A 16692-nucleotide genomic window follows, 5' to 3' on the forward strand; every position below is an offset into this window, starting at 1 on the left:
GAGGAGTCTAAATTCGTCAGTACATTGTCTCAACACCACTCGAATATCGGTGTTATTAAGGACAAATTTTTCTTGCTGACAGATGTCGCTAAAGATAGGAGAATAAAGATCACAGAGAGTAGATCCTTTGGTGCGTTTATAGCGTGCGAAAAGTCCTTTTGCTTCGTTGGGGATAGCAAAATTTTCAGATTCTCCCACTGGATCTGGTTCGTAAAGCATTGCAGACAAGGTGTGAGTTTGAGTAACATTGTTTGCATTTGTAACAATGTCCAAGTAAGAACGATAGGCATAATGTTCGAAATTAGATACCAGAGTCGAATTAAGATAAATGTGGACATGATGAAAGAGAGAAGATGCAAATGCTTGTACAGGAATAACGTTGTCATTTGTCACTGTACTGCCAGTTGTAGTCAATGCTGCGTCTCCATTTTTACGCACAACTCTACATTGAATGTGTAAGAAACTCGACTGGAGATCAAAGAAGCCGCCACCGAGGCCTGGAACATTATATTCAATCACACCGCTCGAAGTAGGTGCAGAAATGGGGAAAAACTCCACATATTCTGACTTCTCCAGAGAAAAGTTTGTCGGTGGAACAGAAAACAGGTCCAACTGATTCGTTGTGCAGAAGCAAGAATTTTTATGTACTAAGGCGATGGTAGACATCTTTTTTCCTCAGGTGAAAAAGTCAACCTTTCTTCGTTTCTTCGTTGGTTTTACTGATCGATCAATTCTGTTGCCCTTGCTTTTATTACGTTTCCTACCCTTCCCTCTGAGTCTATGCAGCAACTCGTCACAAGTTGAATGGATGGTGTGACCAACCCCTTTCCTTAGTGCCTCTCCAAACATTGTTCCCTGTTTCACTTCCTCCGCTATGTGACGTCCTGTGTCAAGAAGTTTCCGACCTACATAGGGCGCTACTTGTTTAGTCAGTATAGGTATAAACCGCTGCACCAACTCAGAAAAAAAGCCAGATCCAACTTGATAAAGAGGAGCTGAGTAATGTGGCAATGGTTGATCTCGTTTACCGCTGCCGAAATGCGATATACAACAGGGTGTCTGAGTTATATGCATTTTCGAAAATGTAATGTTACTCCCACACGACCAGAACCAGCAATGAAGGGAATGAAATCACCTATCTCGTTTGCCAGTTCGATTTGAATGCTAGTCAGCTCCTTGACAGTCACATATTTATAATAAAGATTTGTGAAAGAGTAGGACATAACCTCATTCCGACTCTGCAGTCTAAATGGGAGAAGTCGAAGAAGGGGTGCGGTTATATCACCTACAGCTTCACTTTCGATGATATCGCTGTAAACGAAAATGTAATTTTGCGCTGGGAAGAGGCAGACATCACGCTGAGCAACTGTGAAACTGGAGAAGGTTGTTCGTTTTCCAAATCCAAGCATCAGAGCTAAATATGGGTGAAATGTAACGTAACCCTCATTGCGACGTTCCAGTTGACAAACTCCATTATAGGGATTGTAAAATATGAGACGAGCATCTTCTGGTAGGTGTAAGTTTGCTCGATATGCGTGATTTATCGCATCGGCGAGGTCCTTCCCTGACTCATAATACCCTTCCGGAACTTCGTATTTGGTTGTACGTGAACGATACGTGATTAGGGTGACTTTCTCTTCAGTGTCCACCTGATATTTCAATACTTTTACTGGCTGGCCTTCATCCAATTCCGAAGAACCGATAATCTTTTCAGGAAGGCCAAGCTTAGCAGAGAGAGTTGAACTTAATTCCAGACCAGTATTTAGTGGAAGTTGTATTTCATAATGACCACTGACTCGTATTATTTTGGCTTGGTTTTTGAAGTGTTTCGTTAGAAGTTGACGAAAAGGTACAATAATGGTTTCTCCCGCAAGAAACTTAACTTGCTCTGTCGTGGTTACGCCACCGAAGAGGCTAGTCTCCGATATACCATTAACGATATCTGTGACATTATTAATTGCAAATGGGATATTCACCTCTGCCAGAGCAACCTCCCACTTTCCATCTAATTGCACTGGCTGAGCTAGTTTAACTCTGAACTTGCTCATTGTGTTACTAGGAAATACATCACTCGAGGCGTTTGACAGTAAGTTGACATAGAACTGGCTCGCCATTGTTTTTCTTTTTCTAAAATGAAAACAACATGATCGTGAGGAGTTCTTTTAAACCAAGAGCGAAGTCAAATGGGCGCGAAATTTAAAATTTGGGGGCGCAGGTAGCGCCATCTGTTGAACGGCGGTAAATTTGCTGGAAGTGCTGCCATCTCTAGATGAACGAACTCAACTCCCCATGACGCCACCTGGCGTAAAAGAAATCAAACAACCTCTCCACCCCACACAATTCTATCCTGATTAGCGACAAAAGTAAACATGAAGAGCCCGTGGCCCAGTGGCTTAAGACGCTCGTCTGACAACCGAAAGGACCCAAGTTCGATTCCTAGTGTGTTTCACCATGACGTCATTATTGTTACTTAATCTTATCATTGATATCATATCACTAAGATTAACTATGTGACGTCACTGATTAACTATCTTATCCACTGACCTCACTGATATGAGGGCGGAGCGGCTGCGGCCTGGAGTGACGTCATACGTCCTTGATGACGTCATTTCCTGGCTGCTGGGTTAATCTATTCACTACTGTGGCTGCATACGAAATTATTTTTTATGCGCATGCTCCACCTTCCTACTCCTACATGTGCACACGAATAACAGTGAATATATGTGAAGTGGCAAAAAACAATGCTACCATGCAATGCAACTCTACCATCATTGTGCCCCTTTAACTTTTCCATATTTATGACTGGTGAACAAGGAATATCTCACTAGAAAGGATGACGTTTGTGCATTGTTTGGCAAGCAAATAAATATATTTATTTACATTTTCCATCAATCAACAATGCTGTGACCTGGTGCAAATAATAATGTCAACAAGGAAAGTACTTACAAATTATTCCTATGTACTCAAATGCAGATATGACAATTCTCTTTTCGTACCTCAGCACGGTACAGTGTCAAAATTAACAAACTGCACAGCATCATCAATCTTAAAGTATCTCAAGAGGGGAATCACATAAAGCTCCAATAATAGGCTGGGCAATCAAACGTCCAAAAGACAAAGTAGTTGCCATTGTGATATGTACTACTACGCACAGTTCATGAATGGAACATGTTACCTCATTGCACTGCCTCCATGTGAGCACTAAAACAGGCAGCTTTCCAGGCCGTGTTTTTTCTTTTCGTGTTTTTCTATTGTCTTTTTTATTTTATATTTTTGCAATAGCAAACATGGCCATAGTGAAGCACAAGCAGCCAAGGACAGGATGAGACATCTACTATGCGACTGCTAGCTCTCAACTGATATATTTATTAGCAGACTCTGGAATATACACATACATGCTGCTAAGCAAATGACAATTTAACCAACAGAATAACAGACAAGAAAAAAGGGTTATATATCTTCCCCCTCTCCTCATTCTATTTCACAGGCAGTCCTAGTATCATTCTGAGTGTGCCCGTGCGTCCGCTTTGAGATAACATATCTCGGACAGAAGCAAATCCAACAGCGGACTGCTTACACATGCAACTGTCTTGGATTTCTCTAACCACTTGTTGTTTCAACGCTGCCTTGAGCTCTGTGTTCTGGAAATTTAGGCAGCATCCAGAGTCCCTGCAATGTATTGCCATGTTTCTCGAGGGCATCAAAAGTCTGTCCTTGGCTGCCTGTGTTTCACTATGGCTCTCAGATACAAAGTACCCCATTTCAACACAGTAGGTAACACAGATTTATAAATAGCACCTGTTGATTGCACTGTACATACCCCCCTTATAAAAGATCATAGTGTCCACTACATCTTGTGCGATAATGTCAGGAACACAAAAAAGCTAGATTTGAAACCACTCTTACGTCGTCGTAGTAGTATTTGTGGGAAGCTACGCAATTCCTGTCCTGCAAATAATTTAAACCATGCGTTTCATATCACTAGCGTTTCACTAGCGGTTCTGAAACCTATCCCTGACATGTGTAGCCATCAGGGAGGAAAACCAGGCACTGCGGTGGAAAAGACAAACACACACGGGCTATGTTCTCCCTGTGTATCAGCTCCTCTGGCCACTAAGAAGAACATGTTCCAGATTAATATAACATGGCTTGACACGATACGACGGCGAAAGCTAAGAAATAAAATTAGTAGTTAAATGTACAATACATAAACACTTGCCATAACATGACAGTTTCCTTCCTGCATTCATACACTACCATTCATCCCACTTAAAGAGTGTACTGAATTTTTTGATAGCATTATACGCTCGTTCGACAGAACTTGAACAAGATTACATAGCACACGATAAAACTAGAGTGAACATAATGTGCAACTTTTCATTCACGCTTAATGGCCGCAGCAGTAATGAATGAAGGCCACTGCTAAGTTGTGTTGAGAAACACACTTTGCCATGTCTAAATGAAACGTACCTGACCTGATCAAAGTAACGTTCTGAGTCTGGAACACACCAAGAGAAAAACGCGCCACAACATTAACAGATAGTCAGATGAGCTGTGGCCAGCTCCACCTTGGGACAAAGTCAACAAGTAATTCACCAAAAGTCAAGAGTGCCTGAAAGGTAACATCTCTGACTGGTAGCAGGACGGTCCACGTTCAATTCCTGGTGCTGGCACTGACTGGCTTTTTCATGAATTATTTGTTGAAGATTCCATGTGCTTGAGAACATGAACCATTCCTCAACCACTGTATCGTCATGAGGTGATGAGGGTTTGTCATCTCAAACAGACTCACATTCTTGCATGTGTCCTTACGGTTGCTCACCCCTGCAGAAAAAAAAAAGTTAATGACAAGAAATGGATAGTCATGTTTACTTGATAATGATTGTGCACAATAGAAAGAAGACTTTCGCACAGAAGGCTGTACTTCTTGAGGTCTAACATAAAGTTACAAAATTCCAGAATATATAGACATGTTGTAAGGTAGAGAACAAGTAGAGCAAGGGTTGGTACAAATATACAAATAAAAATACAACATCGTATAATGAAATAAAAGAGGGTACGACGCCATCAGTTTCAAACAGACAAGGGATGAGTTGTGTAGCATAATACATGAATGACCACGGCAGCCAGATAAGTATTTGGCACAAAAGACATTCACGGCCGACACATCGACACATTCAGGGAAACAGTGCTACAGTGTCTTGTCAACTCATCCATTGCCGGCTTGAAACCGATGGAGTTGTACCCCCTTTTTATTTTATTAGATATGGTTGTATATTTATTTTTAGGTCTGTACGAACCCTCGCTCTCTATCTTACAACATGTTTTATATATTCTGGGATTTTGTAACTTCATGTTAGACATTAACAAGAACACCCTTGTGCACGAAAGTCTCGTCTCATTAAAATTTAGATGCTCTGAACAGTCTTCTTTCTGTTGTGAATCTCTATCGCAGCATACCTGCACATTGCTGTTCTACGTACTGTGACTTTGCAGTAAGATTATGGACTTTGGATAAAAAGACTACACAGCACTGCTCGGGTATTTTTGCCTATCGAACAGCATGTATGCAGTATGCACACAGTATTTGTGCACTGGACCCACTAAAAATGTAATGAATGTGGCATTGCCCACAGTAATGCACCAAGTTCAACACAAGTATTGTAGAATCCAGTTATTTTAGCTTACATGTCAATCCAGTGCCACATCCAGTTTGAAGTTGTGACAGATAAATAGTTCCCATTTTTCTTAGCTCTCAGAGCAGACAGTGAATTAATAAGAGTAGACAATGATGAATTCTGGGCTATTCTTCAATCAAACATTCACAGATAGTAAAGGCACCTTCCTCAATGGACGTTGATGACAGTGAATATTCTAAAACGTTATCAGAGACGACAGCAGCGTCTGCGTGTCAGAAAGGATTGTATGTCCAACAGTAATCCAGCTAACAGTAACAAAAATGTGCAAAAGACAAATTAACTGAACTAACTAACAAATTAACGGAATGTAACGTACCTTCTATATCAGACAGTGAAGCTTGTACCACCCCATCCACAGGAACCAGTGTCCAGACAGCAAAAGTGCTTGAACTGGGAGACAGCAGCTAATCGGAATGGCGACTTTTGTTTTCCACCCTGAAAGCACAGGTTGTAACGTTGAGGGCAGATTTAAGAGTGGTGTCAAGATGTCTGCATGAGAGCGCACATGAAAAGTGGAACATAGGTGAATACTCAAATTATAACATCACGTTGTCATACCCGTTGGTGACAGGTAGACTGCAACTAACGTGTCAGCAATTTCTTCATGCACCAGACGCAAGCCACATCCTGCTTCATTTCCGCCTTCAGCATGCACCTGTGTTAATTCAGAAGTGAGATTATCAGTACTGTTGTGTTGTTAATCGTGGTTATACCAGAGTAAGCGCAGTAGGACAGCTGCACAATCGATTCATGAAGCTTGCTATTTTTCTATCTGAACCTCGACTTACCTTTTTGCTCTCGTTTTTTGCCTTGATCCTCTGTGGCACGTTCAAAATTTGTGTGTCGGGCACCTCAGATTTTCATCAGACGATTTCGTGCCGAGATTCCACATTGCCGTTGGAGTCGCGCGTAACCTATGATAGCATTCGTGGACGAAATCCCTGGAATGGAACTTAGCAGGTACCGCTGTCGCTGTCAGCCAAGAGCTTCGCACTGCTTGTTCTTTTGGGAGCTTATTATAGGTAACACTTGAATGCTCCGATGAATTGTTCTAACAGCGTAGCACCGTCGCATTTGCGACAACTTCGCCGTGGCATATCACTATCATATCGCTCCAGCCCATAAAAGGCAAGGTCAGAACAAGGAAGTGCACTTTCCAAACGACGCCGTGCCAAAAAAATATTCACATGCTTTGTTTCCGGCTTAGCAATAACATATCAGCTGTTCGCTCATGCACGATGCACAAAGGACGAAACGAAAGAAGCCAAGCGGCCAAGTCAAGAGTTCATGCCAAGCCAAAGACAGATAAACCGAGAGCAGTGATGTCGGTGCGCCATTGCGCTGGGTTTGCCGACGGTCTGACGGGCGGGCGTGGGAACTAAAAAAAATGTTTTCTAAAAAACTACGAACAGTTGGAACAAGATATTACGCACACATATTCAGTATTCGCTAATGAACACACAGCGCGAGTATCGCTCGGTTCTGCGGCACTTCAAAATCGGCATATCTGACCTTTAATATATTGTATCATGAAATCGTACTCTTGTAGCGAGAGATTCCACCGCGTGACGCGGGAGTTTAGACACTTGCTTTTGCGTACATATTCTAATGGTTGGTGGTCTGTCTGCACCACAAAAGCATGTCCAAATAAGTACCAATGAAATTTACGGACTGCCCATACTAAGGCCAGCGCCTCTCTCTCGATGGTGGCATACTTCGTTTTTGTATTTTATTTCACATTTTGCTCTTTTTGAGGGCCTAATTGCCAGCCTATATATTCCCATCGTTGTTATGGCCTAGATTTCCCGGCCTTACTTATGTGTATCTTGAGAAAAGTACTAGTGGATCAGCTCAAGTATCCGGAAACTCACACAGTCGCCTGGACGCCATTAATTAGCAATTAGAGAAATTTGGGACCCCCCACAGTAATTAGGATAATTCAGGGACTCATTACACTAATTGGGGAGCATCTAGGACGTGTCCAGACCACTGTGTGAGTTGCCGGCTACTTGAGCTGATAAAAAATAAAAAAATAGGCAGAAAATAAAATGAAAAGATGGAAATAGAGTGGAGAGAAGGAGTTTAGTTGAAGATCAACGACGTCATCTTGAAGAAAGCGGCCCGGAACGGCCGCTGACCGTCGCCGGGCAACGGAGCACAGTGCAGGTTGCAAAGCATCGCAGCTATGACCACAAGTTCCGGACATCCTGTGACGTCAGCTGTGACGTCATCATAACATGTCTGGGCAGGTTAGGACAGCTCTGGACATGCAAGGAGAATAACACTCGTAATACAGAGGCTGGGAAAGCAAGAGTATGCAAACCATCAATAGCTAACAAGAAAATAGAATTAGTTACACAACAAATGATCCACCACAACAGGAGCGCAGAACGATGCGACTGCTCCATCCGCGAGGCAGGCAGAGAACTGACTCGTAATGGTTTTTTTCTCCTGTATAAAGCCCCGCAGCTGCATCCCCTAGCGGGTACTTACTCAACTAATCTCACAACAAAATTATTAAGAATCACGCCAGCGCTACTGCCGTTCCCAAGGCAGAAGAAGATAGAAAATGGCGGGAATGCCCGGACAACAGCAACCAGCACCCAACGTGCACTAGCACGAAAATCGCAAACAAAGCGGGAAGCAAGTTGGCAAGAGCATTAGTTACACAACAAATCACCTCACCACAGCAGGAGCGCAGACCGATGCGACTGATCTCCGTGACAACCAGCCAGAAACTGAGCGAGCGTGGGGAGCGCACGTCTGCTTTCCGCGACAGCCGGAGAGAAACTGACTGGGGCGCCGCTCCGCGGCCGCTACGCATACGCGCTCCTAGCGCCCTCTGGGGCGACCACCTCCGACAGGCTAATAGTGAAGAGCATTCCTGCGCCCCCTGCTGGCCGTTCTCATTGGTCGTGACGTCATCCTATTGTCTCAGGGCTACCCTGTTTTTTTTCACTAATGCTCCTTTGGTCAAGCTACAATGAAGCCACAGTATGACGTCATCATGCACCTGCGTGGCTCAAGGACGCGTACGCTCTAGACAGGGGACCTATTATTTATTGAATCACTATCCCATGATTATTTCCTTTCTTCTTCTATAACGATTGAATAGGAAACTATTGCAGAAGAGCACCATGCATGAAAGCTGATCGTAGGAATTCCAAAGTCTTACTAAATGAGACTTGCAAAAGAACAAAATATCCTAACACGTAACTCCATCAACGACAAATAAGAGGATTAGGCACTCAACAAATCAACACAGAGTACGGGTAACCAGGAGCGCAGAACTCAGGGCAGCACTATCGTCAAGACAACGATGTTCCTTGTCAAAAGAGAAAGTACTAAGCGTCAACAAAGGAAAGCATGCATATCGGGGCATGTCAGGACACGTCAGGACAAATCGTACGACTGCTGGGCAACAGAGGAAAACAAACACTTGAACAGAGTGAAAAAGGCACTCACCATCATTTTTCCCGTTCACAGCATTCCCTTATTGTAAATCCGCTCGTCACAAAATCCACCTGCATCGTCGAACCCCATTCACCAGTGACGAACCACACATCCGCACCCCATCAGAGGCAGACAGAACCCCACCGAAGCCACGCTCTTCCACTGACGGCCAACGCAATTACCAGGAGCAGAATTTGCGTGTCGAGACCCGTCAGTGTCCAAGAGAGAAGTGAATCCTTGCGCCCCCTGCAGGCCGTTCTCATTGGTCGTGACGTCATCCTATTGTCTCAGGGCTACAAAGTTTTTTTCCACTAATGCTCCTCTAGACAAGGTCAACCTGAAACAATAGTCTCTCGGTATGACGTCATCATGCCGGTGCGTGGCTCAAGGACGCGTACGCTCTAGACAGGGCACCTGTTATTTATTGAATCACTATCCCTAGATTATTTCCTTTATTCTACTATAATGATTGCATAGGGAACTATTGCAGAAAAACACCATAGACAAGAGGAGATTGTAGCGTTTCATTCCCAAAGTCTTACTGTACAGGAAAAAAAAAAAGGTTCAGCAAGACATAAAGTCACACACCTGTCCCCCTCGCGGTTACTCTCTGAACTAAATGAATCGCAAAATTATTAAGAATAGCTCTACTCCCATTCAAGGCAGCACTATCGTCAAGAATATTCCTTGTACAAAAAGAAAAAAACTACATGTAGAAGGAAAGCATGTCAGAACAAGCCCTGGCATGTCAGCACATGTTTGTCAGACAAGGGGGGAAAAAGCGAAAAGAAACAAAGAAGGAAACCAGCATCAAACTATTTCTAAGCACACGCACTCCTCTTATTCAAAAACAGTGCGCATCATAAATCTGCCCAGGACAATACACACTATTTTTCTATAGCCACACTTTTTTCCAGTAACGGTCAATGCATTGCTACAGACTGCGTGACGTCATCACATCCTGTCTGAAGAAGACACCGGCAAAGACTCCTATTATTTATTGAATCGCAAGATTATTTCCTTTGTCCTACTCTTAATGACATTGATTCTCTCATTAAAATTCAACAAAAAAGCACCCCGCATATTAACGATTTTCACCTCAAAGGCTCATCATGGTCATTAGAATTACAGTAAACTGCCACTGCTCTTTTAAAATAATAAGTGAGACCACTCAACATCACCTCCAGGCTTATGTAAGACATGACCCTTTCTATGCTCATACATTCGTTGTCTGAGGCTACACCTGCGAGCAAAAAGGCGCGAAAGCACAAGACAGAACGCCTTTACGGGAACACGATGGCATTCCTATACTATATTAATGATTATTGCATTGCAGTTTAGAAAAACTACAACTAAACTATAATTTTAGGAGTCCATTAAAATTCTACTTTCTATGGAAACTATAATTGCCGTATTACTTGGGGCGCTATTAATGAAGCGCTCCAATTTTTTCTCTCTTCCCATTTCAGCCTTGTCATGCAGGGAAGCAGACTCACATCCAAAATAATTAATTTACACTGATGGTGCCGTGCTTCAGGAATTCTTATCCTGCGTTCAGATGCAAGCATTTCTTCACGGATACCTTTAACAGCTGACTTCCTCAACATATCGAACACCCAACAAAATCAAACAAACAACCCCACTTCCACTGGTAGAACACTATTTAGCTTTTACGCTGGAGGCTTTCTTCTACATAAAAAGTAGAGAAAATAAGAAAAGAGCAGCGAAAAATTGCGTGCACTTTTGCTTGACTTAAAAAACCTGAAGCATATGCCAATAAACCAAGAAAAAGACACTCATGTCTGGTATCTGATAGTGCCACATACACAGACGCATTGCCCTTGCGTAAAGAAAGCACAGGACAGAGATACACAAATATCCTTAGGTGAGCAGGGAAAAGGCTTAAGACCTCAGGAATAATAGCAGAGTCACTGGACATCGCTACGCGGCTAACACAAGATAACAACAACAAGATAATAGCGGCGGGTAAAATTGCAACACTGCTAAACAATCCCCAACATGCCATCATGACGTCGCAAAAAAGGAAAAAGAAGCACGCGTGCGCACACAGCAGCTCAGGAATGCACAAGGAGAGGTGCTTTATAGGAATTTCTACTCCACACACTCAGATACCAGCATTTCTGCACAAATACTTATAACGGCTGACTTCCTCAACATATCGAGGAAAGCGAATACTGACACTCAACATATAACAAAAAACAAACAAATTCCATTCTCATGAACTCTCCTCTGCCGAACGGCTTTCTCCTGCTCTACCTGGATGCTGACTGTTTCCCCTCATCTACATTCTGAGTAAAAGCCGTGAAAGGAGAAAAGAACCGCGAAAAATTACACGCATTTGTGCTCCAATAGCTGTAACTGCAAGAAACCGTAGCGCACGCCAATACACTGAGAAAAAAACACCCATTTCTGCCACCAGATAATTCTTGCATAATGCCACATACACAGCCGCATTACCCTTGCGTAAAGAAAGCACAGGACAGGGATACACAAATTTCCATAAGTGAGCAGGGAAAAGGCTTTAGTCGAACCGCTCAGAAATAACCGGAGAATCAACGCTTATCGCAACGAAACTCGACGGCTAGCACAACATGACACCAACAACATACTAGCAGCGGGTAAAATTGCAACACTGCTAAACAAGTCCAGACATGCCACGATGACGTCACAAATCAGGAAAAATCACACGCATGCACGCACAGAGGACAACGCATTAAACACACGGAGCGCTCAGGAATAATCGTAGCGTTACCGCACATCGCTACGAAGCTCAACGTCTAACACAAGACGGCAGCAACAAGATATTAGCGAAGGGTAAAAATTGCAACACTACTGATCAAGTCTAGACATGCGACATCGAATGCGAAAACACTGGTGATCGGGGAAAAGGCCTAAGCCTGCGGCGGATCATCATAGAGCATACACAACTTAATTTTTCTATTTTGCGTAAACTAAACGCTGTCTGCTTGGAAAACGACGTACAAATTTTCTTAGGGAGCAGAGAAATATAGAAATTTGTACTTCGTGCTCAGATACCAGCATTTCTGCTCAAAAACCTGCAAAATTAAGCTCTGCTTACTTCGTCAAGATATCGAACACCCAACAAAATCAAACAAACAACCCCACTTCCACTGGTAGAACACTATTCAGCTTTTACGCATGAGGCTTTCTTCTACATAAAAAGTAGAGAAAATAAGAAAAGAGCAGCGAAATATTACACGCACTTTTGCTCGCACAGCTATAAGAGAAAAAAAATAAATAAAATAAGGACACACACGCTAATAAACTGTGACAAAGACACCCATTTCTGCTATCAGATAATTATTGCATAATGCTAAATACTCATTTGCATTGGCCCTGCGTGAAGAAAGCACAGGACAGGGATACACAATCTATCTTAAGCGAGCACGGAAAGTCACTTCTACTCGAACAGCTTAATACCATAGAGTCTGAATTTTTGCAAAGAAAATAAAGCTTGCACAGCGCTACGAAGGTGATAGACACATACTAACAAACACTTCTTCGAGTCTGTATTATCTTTTAAAAAATAAAATAAAAAAGCAGGAAGCCGCCTAATGGCGGCTTCCTTCGTTTCACGGTAGTTCTGGATGAGCTCCGGTGACTTAACTTGTCACGTCCCTGTGGCGTCACCGAAAACACTTCTGGTGCGACAGCTCCATAGAGCAGCACACTGTCGGGAGGAACTGGGTGTCGCTGTACAACGCACACATGGATTCGTGCTGCACTACCCGTTCTTCTCATGCTATCAGAGGTCCCAAAAATTCGAGGTCGTTGGCGGCCTTTGAATCCTTCGTTTCGGACATCACGTAACCGAAGAACGCCTGGCGGCTTAGGAGCGGTAGGAGGCGCTCCTGCCTGAGCGGTGTTGCTGACCGATGGTGGTCGACGTCACCACCGTCATGTGATCCCAGATCCAATTAGGAGCGTCCCCTCCTCGCATGTCACATAGTGAGGGGCGTCCCGGCGGTCATCACGTGTCTGTCGTGAAGGCGAAGGCAGGTCACCGGAGCTCATCCAAAACTGCCGTCAAACTAAGGAAGCCGCCATTAGGCGTCCCCGTGTTGCCAGGCCAGAACTGACGGAGCCCGCTAGTTTTGGCAGAGGAAATCTGAACAATGGTTTTGGTTCATGTTTGTCGTTTTGTCACTATGTGTACCAAACAAAGACGCGTGAAACGTGATAAAAAGCGATTAAATCTAGAGTGGGGTCATATCTTGTGCGTTTTAGTGTTCCAATGTATTCTTTTAGACTAGCCTCCACCTTTGAGCTTTCTAACTCGAGCCTACTTAGATTTCGGTTTCTATTCCGTGGTTGTCAAACCTGTCAAGCCAAAACACGTGAACGTGTCTTTAATTAATGAGTTTATTGGCGATTTCAAAGATATCGTGGTTACCGATGCCTTTAAACGGAGCCGAAATCCGAGAGCTTCGACGCTCTGTTTCGGAAGTCAGCAACATAAGCATGAAACTCCCCATTGGCCTCTGGCGATGGAACCATATGGATGGAACTCCCCATTCATAATCTTAAAATAAAGTTGTTATTGTTGTTGCCCAATAAATGCATAAAAGAGAACTGCGACCAGTGCAGAGAGGGGGGATGAGGAGCATCTTTCCTAAAGTAAGTATCCTGCTTTTCCTATTTTCATGTGTGTGAAATTCTTTTTGAGTGAATTAAGTTTGTCTTTCCCTGGCCGTGCAGCTTTGTACATCAGACTGCCAATATGTACAAACATAGCTTTATATTTGTAATATTCACCCAAACCAATAAATTTCAACATCAGAAATATTTTACTAACACAGCATTGACTAGAGGGCACATGCCGCAAGGTAGCATGCCGCTTAGCACCCACCTTATCCCAGTTACTTATATTTGTTTGATCCCATCTGCCATGTCTTTGTTCAACCATCTGAGAAAAGGTACCGAAAGAAGCAGTGCAAGTTACAAAGAAAATAATTGCATTTCAGATACAAGTACACGCACATATAGGAGCACCTTGTATTTTCCTCAAGAAATACAAGCACTCAGATATTTTCACTCTGGGAATATGGCAAGCAGATGCTGCACCCCAGTAACAGCTCCACTCGGGAAGGCTCTGGGGATGCATGCACCTGCGGCTGGAGATCCTATAGCTTCTTCCGACACATTTGAAGGTGTATTATGCGTGTGCTACATAAAGATAAAGAGGGCACTACTTCTGTTGTTTCTGTAACATTGTTAATGAAAATTTGTGGCGCCCACAACAACATACGAACGATATTCGAAATGGGTTCAGCTTTCTTGAGGGAGTGAATGCGAAATCCTACACTGATTGCAAACACGACCTCATGTGCTCCACTCATTTTCAGCAATGCTCCTTTTATGGTGGACACAGTCGAGCTGTGCTGAAGCCTGGTGCATGCCCTAGCGTTCCGGCACCAGGTCAACAAAGTATACATCTTCAGGTGATGGAGCTTACACTGTTTCATTCCTTTTAGTGTCAGTGTGCCACTGCACTTCTCTGTGAGTTTTCTCAATTTTATCCTGCTTGTGCTTGTGTGCAGGTCATGCAAGAGTATACCAACAGCAAAGTGTGTCTCAGATGCAAATCTCTTCAAGCATTTGCCATGAAGCCATGACACAGGAACGGCTTGACATGGGCCATTCAGTTGAAAGTCTGCTTGCAGAGTACTTTTTGCTTGAGCAAGCGTTTTCAAATCCTTTAAAAAGTAAAGTACTAATTAAAAGTACATGATTGCTGCATAAATGTAATTTTTAAAAGCCAGAAAAGCCAAAAAACGGTGGCCAGATAGTTTGTGTGAGGCATATTCATTTAGCACATGTTACATGACTAAAATTCATGTACGAACCACAAAACTATGGCTTAAATTTTTGTGCAATTATACCAAAACCAAGGAAGAATCTCCAGCAAAGTGCGCGGGCACTACGACCGTCTACATCAAGCAGCTATGTGCTACAACATGTTCTACATCGTGGCTGCTCAGTCGATCATCTCTTTTATATGGGGAGTACCGACACTGACAGTGCAGCGTGGCGTGGTGAATGCTCCTGTGTAATAGAGTCACAGCTTGTTACAGCGAAAGTCAATGCAACTGTATTTTCACTGAAACAAAATAGAATCCTCTCTTGATTGATGAAATTCACAAATTCCTTTATTTTATTAACAGTGCCCTCTCAAACAAAACCCATTTCCTTATTTATTGCAAAATTATAAGCCTCGCTTTATGAATCTCAATTAATTATAATAGTTTGCAGGAATATTGACCATTCATAAATTGTGTGTTAATTGTATTTGGTACAATAAAGTAGACCACTCATGATCACCATCCATTCTTTTAATATAGAGGTGTATCTGTGTCGAACAGCCTGTGTACCTACAACATTATATTTACGGTCTGATTTTTTCAGGTTAAACTCATCTCCCACTGATTATTACCCCGAATCAGTTGAGCCCCAATTTTGGTTGAACATGATCTCTGTCTGAACTCCAATCATATCTACTAATTAGTGGCAATATGAATGTATAGGTATGATGTAAAATTATTTTAGTGCAAAAATAAACTATGCAAGGCACGTTTGACATCACAACATTAAGCATTTGTGACCATTAATTGTGACAACTGTGTATTGGACTTCCTTTACCTGAGGTCTATTTGCACAGAGAAAAGAGAAAAATTATGAAGACTGTAACACCCAAATGCATCAGCAGCACCTGATGTCATCCTGATTTACAGATGGAAAACTGAAAGACTGTACCTCCACATTTTCTTCGCTTTTCTAGGGAGCATACTTAAAAAAAAAAGACAAACGCAAGTATAGTTTACTCAGACGTAGCGCTGTAGAACAGCATCCCATCCACAACTACGTTTTTACATGCTCCTTGGCAGCAGCAGCTACATGCCTGTTGACTACCCAGTGAAACAGCTTAATTTTACTGTACTGTTCTCTAATGAAATCGTGACTCGCATTAATAAACGGATTTTCTTTGTTGCAACAAAGTTGTATGTTGCTTTCTCATTCACCTACACATTTCCCTCTACTTCGTGCATTCGAATCGCTATTCTGCCTGAATCACGGCAGATTGTGATATCGCACATCGACCTACAGAGCTCTGTGCCAAGTACCGTCAACATGCGCAGTTCATTCGATGCAAACAACTTGATGCATCTGTTAATAGTTCAATTGCATGATGCAGCTAGCACGATGATCATATGCTGCGTACTTCACTTCGCTAAACTTCAAACGAATTCACAAAAACGAACGCAGGTCATCGTTCACGGTAGAAGTGGTAATTGGCACGCAAATATAAAGGCCACAGCACCGACAACACTACTCCAACAAACGCGACGACGTAAACAGAGCTTGAAGCCCGGAAGCCACAAATCACCAATTTCACAAAACTGTGCAGCATATTGTAGATCAAGAACTTCGAAAAATACGTTTCCTCAATTCACAAACCGACGATTTCGCATTATCTTCGCCTTCGCAGTGCTTCTTGTTG

The 16692-nt window shown here is 42.8% G+C and overlaps 1 long non-coding RNA gene across 1 annotated transcript; it reads right to left on the reverse strand.

Moving 5' to 3' along the window:
- Nucleotides 1-2858: 2858 nt before the first annotated feature.
- LOC135366624 (uncharacterized) lies at nucleotides 2859-8473 on the reverse strand. Its single transcript, XR_010414234.1, has 5 exons — nucleotides 8385-8473; nucleotides 6488-7960; nucleotides 6258-6354; nucleotides 6016-6134; nucleotides 2859-4824 (listed from the first exon to the last, which is right to left on the reverse strand). It is a non-coding gene; the product is annotated as an uncharacterized LOC135366624 (long non-coding RNA).
- Between the last annotated feature and the right edge of the window lie 8219 nt (nucleotides 8474-16692).

Source organism: Ornithodoros turicata, chromosome 1 (assembly GCF_037126465.1).
Source record: "Ornithodoros turicata isolate Travis chromosome 1, ASM3712646v1, whole genome shotgun sequence".
NCBI lineage: Eukaryota > Metazoa > Arthropoda > Arachnida > Ixodida > Argasidae > Ornithodoros > Ornithodoros turicata.